At 37.7% G+C, this 11086-nt stretch overlaps 1 pseudogene; it reads right to left on the minus strand.

Annotated features, from left to right (window-relative positions):
• LOC102774851 overlaps nt 1–386 on the minus strand; it is a 5620-nt pseudogene extending 5234 nt beyond the window's left edge.
• Between the last annotated feature and the right edge of the window lie 10700 nt (nt 387–11086).

The following is an 11086-nucleotide window of genomic DNA, read 5'->3' on the forward strand; positions in this document are numbered from 1 at the left end:
TGTTCTATTAGTTTATGTTAACAATTACTCATTTATTTCAGCCCTTTGTATTCAGCATGCCTCTATAGAAATAAACCTATGTTTTCTAGGAAAATTGAAGCTTTTGTTTTTTTCAGCCCACATAAACTTAAACCTTGTTTATTTAGCCTGTGTTAGCCTTTGAGTTTCACATGCTTGTTCTATAGGTACTGACTCAACAAGAGTTTTATTTTTTAAAAAACACCTTGGGTTTTGCCATCACACACACATCTGTGACAGGATTTGTGAATGCTGCCTCATGCTTTGTTGTGAATATGCCCCTGACATCAGGCTCAACATAAGCCCTGTATTTTCAATTTAAAATACTTTCCTGGTGAATATTTTACTGACTACCACTTTACCTGCATCTGGTTATTCAAGCAAGCAGGAAACTCTCTGGAAAAAAAAAAATGTGTCCTGTGGTGTCAACTATGCCTGGAAGTACCCCAAACCCCCACATGTGGCTATGCTTACAATGCCTATTATCAAGTTTAATAGAGCAACATAGACACGATACAGGCAGAGTTTGCAACAAAAATGGCCTGAAGAGATAACATTGTAAAGGAAAGTTGTCGATATTTTCTCACATTGATAAGGAGCTACTTTTGACTCCCTTCAAGTAGACAGATTCCTTAGCTGTTTGGATAAATGAATCATTGATAAAAAATGAAGAGTGAGCCTGAAAGAGTTCATGGTCTGATTGAACAAGATAAAAAGAATCTCACAAAACGCATTTGTAGAACTATGAAAAGCTCAAGTCTCTTCAAAATAGTTGTAAATTTCTCAGAAAAAGAAAAGAGTGTGCTTAATTTCCTGTTTCAATGCAGGAACAAAAGTTAGAGAAAAAAGTTGGGAACTTATGACTATGGGAATGAAGGAAGAAATCTGAATAACAAGGACTAGAAAATAAAAAGAAAGTACCCAATCAAAATTCGGGCAACTTATTTTTTGGACAGCAATAAACAAATTCTACAGTTTATATGGAAATCAAAAGACAAAATAGCCAACACAATACTTATGAAAAAGAACACAATCAGAGGACAGACACTACCCAATCTCAAGATTTACTTTAGAAGCTAGAGTAATCAAGGCAGTGTGCTATTGACAAAAGAATAGATAAATAGATCAATGAAACAGTTAGAGAGGCCAGCAATTGACTCACACAAACATAGTCAAGTGAGCTTTGACAAAAGAGCAAAGAGAGTTCAATGGAGAAAGGGTAGTCTTTTCAACAAATGGGGCTGGAACAACTGTATATCCAGACACTATGACCTCATAAAAATTAACTCACAATGGATCAGACACATAAATATTTATTCAAAACTATAAAACTCCTGGAAGAAGGCAAATGAGAAATTCTAGGTAACTTTGGGTTTAGTGATAACTTTTTAGATAAAACACCAAGAGTAAGAACTGTGAAAGAAAAACTGGTAAGTAGGATTTCATTAGCGTTAAATACTTACGCTCTGTGAGAGATGCTGCTCAGAGAATGAGAAGACAGGTTACAGAGTTGGAGAAAATATTTGCAAAGCACATCAATAAAGGTCTCATATCCAACCAAAATATACAAAGAACTCTCAAAAGTCAACAATAACAAAAAAAATAACTCAATTTAAAGTAGACTAAAAATCGAAGAGACACCTAACCACCGGGAGCAAATATGTGTATGAAAGGATGCTCGACATCATATTTCTTTAGGGAATTTTGAATTAAAACAACATTGAGAGACCAACACACACCTATTAAAATTGTCATAAATTCAAAACACTGACACCACCAAGTACTGTGAGAACAGTGAGCAACAGGAACTCTCATTCATTGAGGACAGGAGTGCAAAATAGTACAGCTATCTTGGAAGACAATTTTGCAAGAGGGAGATGGTATATTGGGAATACTCTGCAATTTCTACTCAATTTTTCTGTAAATCTAACATTGCTCTAAAAAAAATAAAGTGTATTAATTTTTAAAAAAAGAACAAAATTTGCCCTAGCCAGTTTGGCTCAATGGATAAAGTGTCAGCCTGCAGACTAAAAGGTCCTGGGTTCAATTCCAGTCAAGGGCATGTACCTTGGTTGCGGGCACATCCCCAGTGGGAGGTGTGCAGGAGGCAGCTGATCGATGTTTCTCTCCCATCAATTTTCTGGCTCTCTATCCCTCTCTCTTCCTCTCTGTAAAATATTAATAAAATATATTTTTAAAAAAGAGCAAAATTTTTCCTGAAATAAAAAACAAATAAAAGCACAAAAAAGTGAAAAGCAAAATAGAAGCTTAAGCCTACTCTTGAGAAGAAATCATAGGATAAGAAACTAAAAGTGAAATGAGATTGGCAATAGGATTTAAATGTTTTTCAATAGAACTATGATTTTTAAATGTAGAAACAGAAACAACAAACCCAAGATTAAAAGTTCAGGGGGATTGAATCCCATATTACTTTCAAGCCAAGCACTAAAGGGACCTCAAAACAATGGTTATGCTCTCTATCATAAAAATTGGTTTGTCTATTTTGGCATATGCAGTATTTGTATTCAACTCTGGTTGATGTTATAGTAACTAACAGTCCAAGGCCTGGGCCAATCTATTTTAACTAAAGTTTCTCAGGGAATCTTCATTATGAATTAATATTTAATGTGTTACATGCTACAAAAGTAAAAAATAAAAATCATAGTTCCATGTTGAAATGATTCCCAATATTTGTAAAATTTGAAGAAATGCTATTTTCCTGCTACATGGGAAATGGGAAATGAAAAGGGAAATGATGTAGAATTGCATTTGACAAACTGAAGACTCAATAATAAACAGCTATTTGTAGATATTGGCAAATGGCACAGCATGTAAGCAGCCGTTTGAATGGCACACCTCCTATGAATGACTCTAACATCACAGAGAAATATTGGGTTGATCCTGAATTGCCAGAAATATTATAGCTCCTGTTTTGTTTTCGTTGCTGTGATTTACAGTGCTATTAGTTATTGGCAGTTAAAATCTCTTTTTAAAGACCTAATTGTTACTTGATTATTATTTATTATGAGATCTTTTCTAAGTTAAACTATGGATGGTGCAAATTGACTCGCAAGTAAAATGGTGGTATTAAATTTATACCTCTTTTTACTTCCTCGGTTTCACATACCTCACTGAGAAACTTTCTCTCTATAATGATGGAGACAAAATAAAATGTCACTATGTTTCGGAGTCTAGAGTACACAGGCATGCTGTCATAGCTTCACTGAGTAATCAAGGTCATTTGATGTGGCCCTCATCTGTTTATCACATGGCAGAAAATGGTTATGCTCTATATCATAAAGGTAGCTCTCTGGCCTCTTTTAAAAGGGCACTAATCCTATTCATGCGTGCTCCACTCTCAAGACCTAATTACCACCCCCAAAAGCCCCATTTCCTAGTACAATCACTTGGAGATTACATTTTAACATATGAACTCAGACATTAAGCTCTTCGCATTATTTTTTACTTGTTCTCTTTCTCTTTCAAGTTTTGAGGGGGCAGGGAAGGTCTTCCTCAACTCAGTAAAAATCAGTGAAATACAAAAGAAAACACCAGTGAGATGCTATATTTTACCTATAGGATTGGCAAAAAATTATATGCTGCCGATATGTTGATGAGAATATTCATATGAAGCTCTGTAGATAGAGCTAGCTGTTGATCAAACTCCTTTGCTCCTTCCAGGAGCACAGGTTTTGGCTGAGAAGTGGTTGTCAAACTATGTCCAGCCTTTCTTGTAGCTGAGTGTGGCCTTGAAAGTAGTTCTCACCCGTTGAAATCAGGATACAACTTCCGAGACAAAATCTTCAGTCTATTTACAGAATTATGCAACCATCACCACATTTTCATCACACACACACACACACACACACACACACACACACACATACCCTCAACGCATTAGCAGTCTCTAGTTATTCTTCCTCCTCCTTCCCTATGCGACTACTAATCAACTATCTGTTTCTATAGATTTGCCTTTTCTGGGCATTTCATACAAATGGGTTTATGCATAAGTTTTTTTTTTTGTGACTGGCTTTTTCCATAGCATAATGTCTTCAAGTTCATCCATGCCTTGGCTTGTATCAGTACTTTCTTTATTTTAATTGCTGCATAATATTGAATTGTGTGCTTATACCATATTTTGGTAATCCAATAATCAGTTGATGAACATTTGGGTTGTTTCCAATGTTGGTTATTATGAATATTACTACTATATGTATTTATAAGTTTCATGTGGATAGGTTTTCATTTCCCTTGTGCATATACCTAAGAGTGGAATTATTAGTAACTGTGTAACATTTTGAAGAAATGCCATTCAGATTTTCTAAAGTTCCTGATCATTTTACATACCCATAGCAATGTATGAGCGTTTCAATTTCTCCACGTTCTCTCTGTGTGTGTGCGTTTTTAATATAGCCACACAAGTCCATGTGAAGTGGTAGTTTATTATGTCTTTGATTTGCATTTTCTTAATGACTAATGGTGTTGAGTATCTTTCCATAATTTTATTAGCTATTTTTATATCTTCTTGGAGCAATGTCTATTCAGATTCTCTGCCCATTTTAATGGGGTTATTTATCTTTTTAAGTATTGAGATGCATAACTTCCTATATATTAAAAATATAAATTCCATATCAGATATATAATTTGCAAATACTTTCTCCCATTCTGTTGGTTGTCCTTTTTTTATTGACTTCAGAGAGAGGAAGGGAGAAGGGGAGAGATAGAAACATCAATGATCAGAGAGAATCATCGATCAGCTGCCACTTACACTCCCCCTACAATGGATCGAGTCCACAACCCGGGCATGTGCCCTGGCTGGGAATCAAACCTGCAACCTTGTGGTGGACACTTGATGCCCAACTAACTGAACCACACTGGCCAGGACCTTTTTATATTCTTGCTGGTATAATTTGAAGCTCAAAATTGTTTAATTTTAATGAAGTTCAGACACATTTTTATTATGAGAATTTATATTTATCACTAAAGATACACAAATAGCATTTGAACGGTCATTAGGTTTGTATCTTATAATCAACAATAAATAGTTGAATTTACTTAGAATGACAATTTTTATTAACAGTGAAAAAATGTTTCAGGATAAATTTACTATAGAAAAAATACTTCTGAAACAGCTCTTATGTAACTATCTGGTATAGTCATTTTTCGGTTACCCTTCTGAGAATTCACTGAGTCAATAAAATTTCTCAGGTACATCATAGTTACTGAAGTAGTACTGAATTTTTCTGTACAGAATTAACTTAACTTTTGGTGTTACATTTATTCCTCAATTGAATTTATTGGGGTGACACTGGTTAATAACATTATATAGGTTTCAGGTGCACAATTCTATAATACATCATCTGCATATTGTATTGTGTGTTTACCACCCCAAATCAAATCTCCTTCCACCACCATTTATCCACCCTCTCCCCTCTATTATCTCCGCTCACCCCTTTCCCTTTGGCAATCACCATACTGTTGTCTCTGTCCACGAGTCTTCACAAAAGGGGACTTTCAGGTTGGTTAAAATTTTCTGTTCATTAAAGAGGTTATAGGATTGTGATGTCCAATGGCACAGTGCCTCCTGTCTTGTATTCTGTTCCTTCTAAAAATTTGCAGATAGAAAAGAAAGAACGCTAAGATTTACTCAGCTCATAATATGTGTCAGGTACTTTATAAGGCATTTTACTACATAGTAAAGTCATTCATAATACAGTCATTCAAGAGAAGATAGGCAGCCACAAAATACGGTCTCCTTTATTCTCTAATTCCTACAACATAAAAATGAATAATTCATTCACTTTGTTAAAGATAATTGTACTAAAGGTTTCCTACGTGCCTAGTATTATACTAGACTTTACAATTATAAAACTGATCGCTTTATCCTCTTGGGTGGTCATAGTTTGGGAGGAACAAAGAGAAAGGTGTAAACAAATAGATATAATGAAGTGTTGCTGGAAAACAGTATCTACAGGACACAGAGAGGGGAACAAAAGGCAATACCAGCAAATACTTAATTTCATTTTAATACAACAGTCTTGTAAATCATATATTTCCTCTCTACAAATGAGAAATATAGGGCTCAGGAAAGTTAAGGAACTTTTACAATTTCTGTAATACAATAGGAATGCAAAACAAGGTCCTCCTGATAATAAAACTGTGTTTCTTCCAGTCTGTCAAGTAGATTCCCACAGACTCGTTCTGCTTGCCCGGTCAGTCGGGCTGATCACACAGTGGTAAGCAAAGGACAGACCTAGAAGCACGTTATTCTGTTAGCACGTTAGCACGTCAGCCAAAGAATGGTATTTGATATACGGTCAATATCATTCTTTGGCTTCTTCACATCTGGTCTTACCCTAATATACTGCCAGACTACAATAGGTGTTAGAAAGATTTACCAGCTCTAGAAAATCTTTTATAAACAAAGCATTTAGAGCCCTTATTTTTATTTTACAACGACAAGCCTTGTGGTAAATAGAATCATTGTCTACAAATCTTTATTTACTTATCCGTGATACCTCATGCATCTACACCCTTTGCCATTTGTCTCTTCAGTGCCAATTACTAAAGTGGGCAGGGCTCAATGCCCCATCCCACTGGCCATGGGCTTGCTTTAAATGATGGAATGTGGGCAAAAGCCGCTGTGAGCCAATTCCAAGTGAGGCTGACGCGGCCATGCATGTGTTGACATGAGTGTGCATTTATGACGGCTGTGTGAAGAGGCTCCTCTGTAGCTGCTGCACTTTCAGCCTGAGACCTGCAACAAGCCACAAAGAACAGACCAGAGCCCAGCCTGCACTGAGAAGCCACACCCGGCCCGGTCCGGCTGCACCGCAAACATCCCACAAATGCATGAGAAATAAATCCTAATGATGACATGCCACGGAGGCTTCTCTGGGTGTTATTTACACCTCGATAGCTGAAGGAGGCAAGCTTCATTCTCTTGTTCGTGGGGAATTTACAATACAAGCCCTCCAGATTTACTTAACCAATTTGTAACTCCTCTGTGGTGCATCAGACTTCACAGGTCAAAACTCAAACACTTTGTTTTCCCCTCTAAACCTATTTTGCCCTCAGTCTCCCCATCACAGTAAACGACACCATGATCCAGCTAGAAATCCAGGAAGTCATCCTTGACAGTTCCATGCCATTGCTCACCACATCCTATCCGTCAGATTTTTTCCAAAGATTTTCTGGGACTCACTTACTGCTCTCCTTGGTCCCTACAGTCTGTATTCTGAAACCAGAACCATCTCTTTCCTCATTAAAACAGAGTGAAAAGCAAACTACACACACACACACACACACACACACACACACACACACTCACACACACACAGATTTGCTACCAATCAAAGACCAGTACAAGGCTAGAATAGTGATATCAAAGAGAAATATAATTCAAACCACATATGTAATTTTAAATTTTCTAATAGTCACATTTAAAAAGATCAAAAAAGAAAGTAATTTAATATTATATTTTATTTACCACAATGTATCAAAAATATTATCATTTAAACAGGTAATAAATATAAAAATTAGTAATGGGATAGTATACATTTTTTTCATACTATCTTCAAAACTCAGTTTTTATGTCACACAAAACATCTCAGTTCACACAAGCTACATTTCAAATGCTCAATCGTCACATTGCTAAAGCGGATAGCACAGATCTAGCATATATGAACACTTATGAAGCAATAAGAAAAAGACAAACAGACGAAAGGAAAAATGAGAAAAAGACATGAACATAAAAGTGAGTACATTCAGCTCTGACTGGTGTGGCTCAGTTAGTTGGAACATCATCCTGTACACTGAAAGGTGTTGGGTTTGATTCCAGGTTAGGGCACATACCCAGGTTTGGGGCTCAGTCCCCAGTTGGGGCACATTGGGGCACATACAAGAAGCACTAATCAATGTTTCTTTCCCCCAACCATTCCTCTCTCTAAAAAAACAGTGAATGCATTCAGCCTTCTTTTTTGCTCAGTGTTCATGAGCATAGTGCATTTAAATTATTTGTATTGAGACCAGACTGAGACACTGTGTGGGGCAGGTGTCCTCTAAAATGGCTGTGAATCTTAATTATCCATAGTAATGATTTTATTTGTTATTTAGAGATTAAATAGACTGGCCCCATTAGTATCAAAGCTCTATTTTTATTTCTATCGTATTTTAATGGTTTGTAATGTTCTTAAAATCCTTATTATTCAAGGTAATTTTTATTCTGATATCTAATTTATTCCCTTTCTAATAACAGAATATTCACTATCAGCATGATACTTACCCAAATATTGATGGGTGAAAGGCAAGAGAACTCATGGAGATACACAAATTTACATATTATTTTCCTAAAGTCAGAAAAGAAAAACTAAGTAACCAAGTTTAACTTTTAGTTCATGACAGACAGTATCTCTAACAAAAGAAATTTTCTTATCTCTTAAAAACATTCACCTTAAGTTCATTATAATTGCACATACCTGAAAGTTCTGTCCCTTCCAAAGAACAATTAATGAAGCAATTCTACTAGACTGCCCATGAGAGTTCTAAAAAAGTTATCTGTTTCATAAATGCAGCTATTAGACTGGCTGGAGCTCTTTGGTCAGAGAATGCCTAACAAAGCTCTTTAGAGAAATAAGAGAATAGGGAAATATTATTGAGCCCCATGAGTAAAAGTTTTAAAAGTCTGGAGTAAGAAAGTTTCTCATTCTGAGGAAAGAGTAAGTTACATTTGGGCCGTCCCAGGCTGCAGGTTCATTATTGCCCACAGAGAGGAAGTTCTTTGAGAGGTCATGCTGGGCCCTGCCTCTCAAGTGTCCTATGACCCTGACTGTAAGATCTGGCCTGGCTTTTATCAAGACACGGAGTAAAATAAATAAAAGTCATACCTGAGGATGTGGTAAAACAATAAAAACTATAGCAATATATTTAAAAACTAGCAGAGTAGGCCACCACATTGGGAAATTCAATAAACAGTTTATAGCACTAGGGATGGAGGCCCAAATTCAACAACAGAAACAGCCAAGGAAAGAGAAATGATACCAGAGAAAAATAATGATGACCACACAACAAGCCTGTGAGTGATGGTAAAAGAGAGTAAACCTCTGGGTCCAAGCCACCCACAGTCCCCAGTATGAGCATTGGAATGGGTGCTGCAATGAAAGCCAAGAGGGGGCTACATCAGCCACTCCAAGGGCATAATGAAGTGTGACACCAGAAATGGGAGGACTTTGGGTGAACCACTCGGATTTTCTTGCCAAGGTAAGGGAAGATGTGTGATTTGCGGGAAGACAGGGAGACAGAGTTTGTTTTCCTTTTCTGGAGTCCCCATCTTATCCTGCAGTAGCCTCTAAGGCTACACTCTGCACTTGCTTGTTCTGAGGGTTGCAAAAGTTTTCAAAGTTTCAAAAGGTTACTTTTCCATCAGCATGTTTTAAAGCCTACTGGCGAGTTTTGTGGACTACTTATTTCAAGTGGCATGTGATTTATAATGTAAACAACCCCAACCAGTCTAGTTTATGACCAGGGAGATGTGTGTTCTTGGAGTCATGGGCTATGATATATAGCTAAGGTGGCGTTAAGATATTGTATCAGAATTTAAAATTTGAACTGAAAGGAAAAAAAAACACCCAAGCATATTACTTTAAATGGGGTCTTTTGAAACAATATGTCACCATTTTCATTTCTTATTTTTTAATCTTCCTCTAGGCAGTTAAAAAGTAAAGTACTACTTCAGAAGATATACATTTAAACTACTCTGTAGGGGCATGCAATTTGAATATAAAGCACCTTAAATTACCTGTCCATTAGCAAAAATCTGATCTTTCACTCCCAAACCTATTTTGTTTAATTGAAAATACTCAAAGAGCAATTCTTCATTAATATTTAAACTCAGTGACTTGAACGAATACAGCTCTATTTGACTCTTCTATCCTGGGATGAAATTGAAAGTAATGAAGCTAATAAGTAAAGATGATGAACTGCCTCTGTTAGAGTAGGCAGTTTGACAGGCATGAGCTGAGCAGGGAGGATAGGCCAGGTATGGAAGCTCACCAGGGCAGAAAGCCCTGGGTGCCTAGTAATGGGAAAAAAGGCATTGTCGGTGGGACCTCACCCCCTGGGTGACTTTTCCTCCCCTAGCTTATCACTGGTCATGTGGCTCAGACCCTCCCCTGACCTTTCCTCCCTGGCATGTTGCTAGTCATGTGGTGTGCCTGCTTAGAGGAGGAACAAGGGGCCAGAGAACAGCCTCATATGATTCCCATATAAGCCTTCACATGCACAACCACTCCCTTAAGCATTAAGCCCTCAGGACAACAAAGTTCTGATTCACATCAAATAATCTTAGGAAAGTTGATCAAAATTATAGAACTTTGGTCAAACTAGAGCTAACCTTTAAGCCTCAGTTGTGTTCCAGCTCCAGGCCCAGAAAAGCAGCAAAACCAAATAAAGCAATGCCATGGCTGACATCTCCTGATGTCATGCCCACTGCAATGACTAAAGAACCCCTGCCCTAGGGTCCATGAGCCTAAATGATCACATAAGGAAAGCTGATGAGTATTCTATTGAGACCCTCCACTGAGACTTCCCCTAAAATCCTGCTTGTGGAGCTGAAACACAAGTTAAGCCTAGATGTTATCTCTAGGGAAGAGAGGTCATGGGATTAGGGCAGGGATGGGCAAACTTTCTGACTCGAGGGCCACAATGGGTTCTTAAACTGGACCCAGGGCCGGAACAAAAGCATGGATGGAGTGTTTGTGTGAACTAATACATGTTAACACTGCTGCTGGTGAAGGAGCGGAGGGGAGAGCAAGAGAACCCTCGCTCTTTCGGCTCCGCGGGCCAGATAGAAAAACCAAATGGGCCGGATCCGGCCCGCGGGCTGTAGTTTGCCCACAGCTGGATTAGGGTCTAAACCAGCAATATGCGAGGGGAGGAAAGGTCTCCCTGGGAACCAGATCCCACCCTACAATTGTCATTTGCTAGACACCTGGGGCTTTCCACCCTGGTAACTTCTGTACCTGGCCCATTGCCCTTGCTTTGTGCATGTCTGTCTAACTGCCTACTATAT

This window comes from Myotis davidii, unplaced genomic scaffold (genome assembly GCF_000327345.1).
Source record: "Myotis davidii unplaced genomic scaffold, ASM32734v1 scaffold376, whole genome shotgun sequence".
Taxonomy (NCBI): Eukaryota; Metazoa; Chordata; class Mammalia; order Chiroptera; family Vespertilionidae; genus Myotis; species Myotis davidii.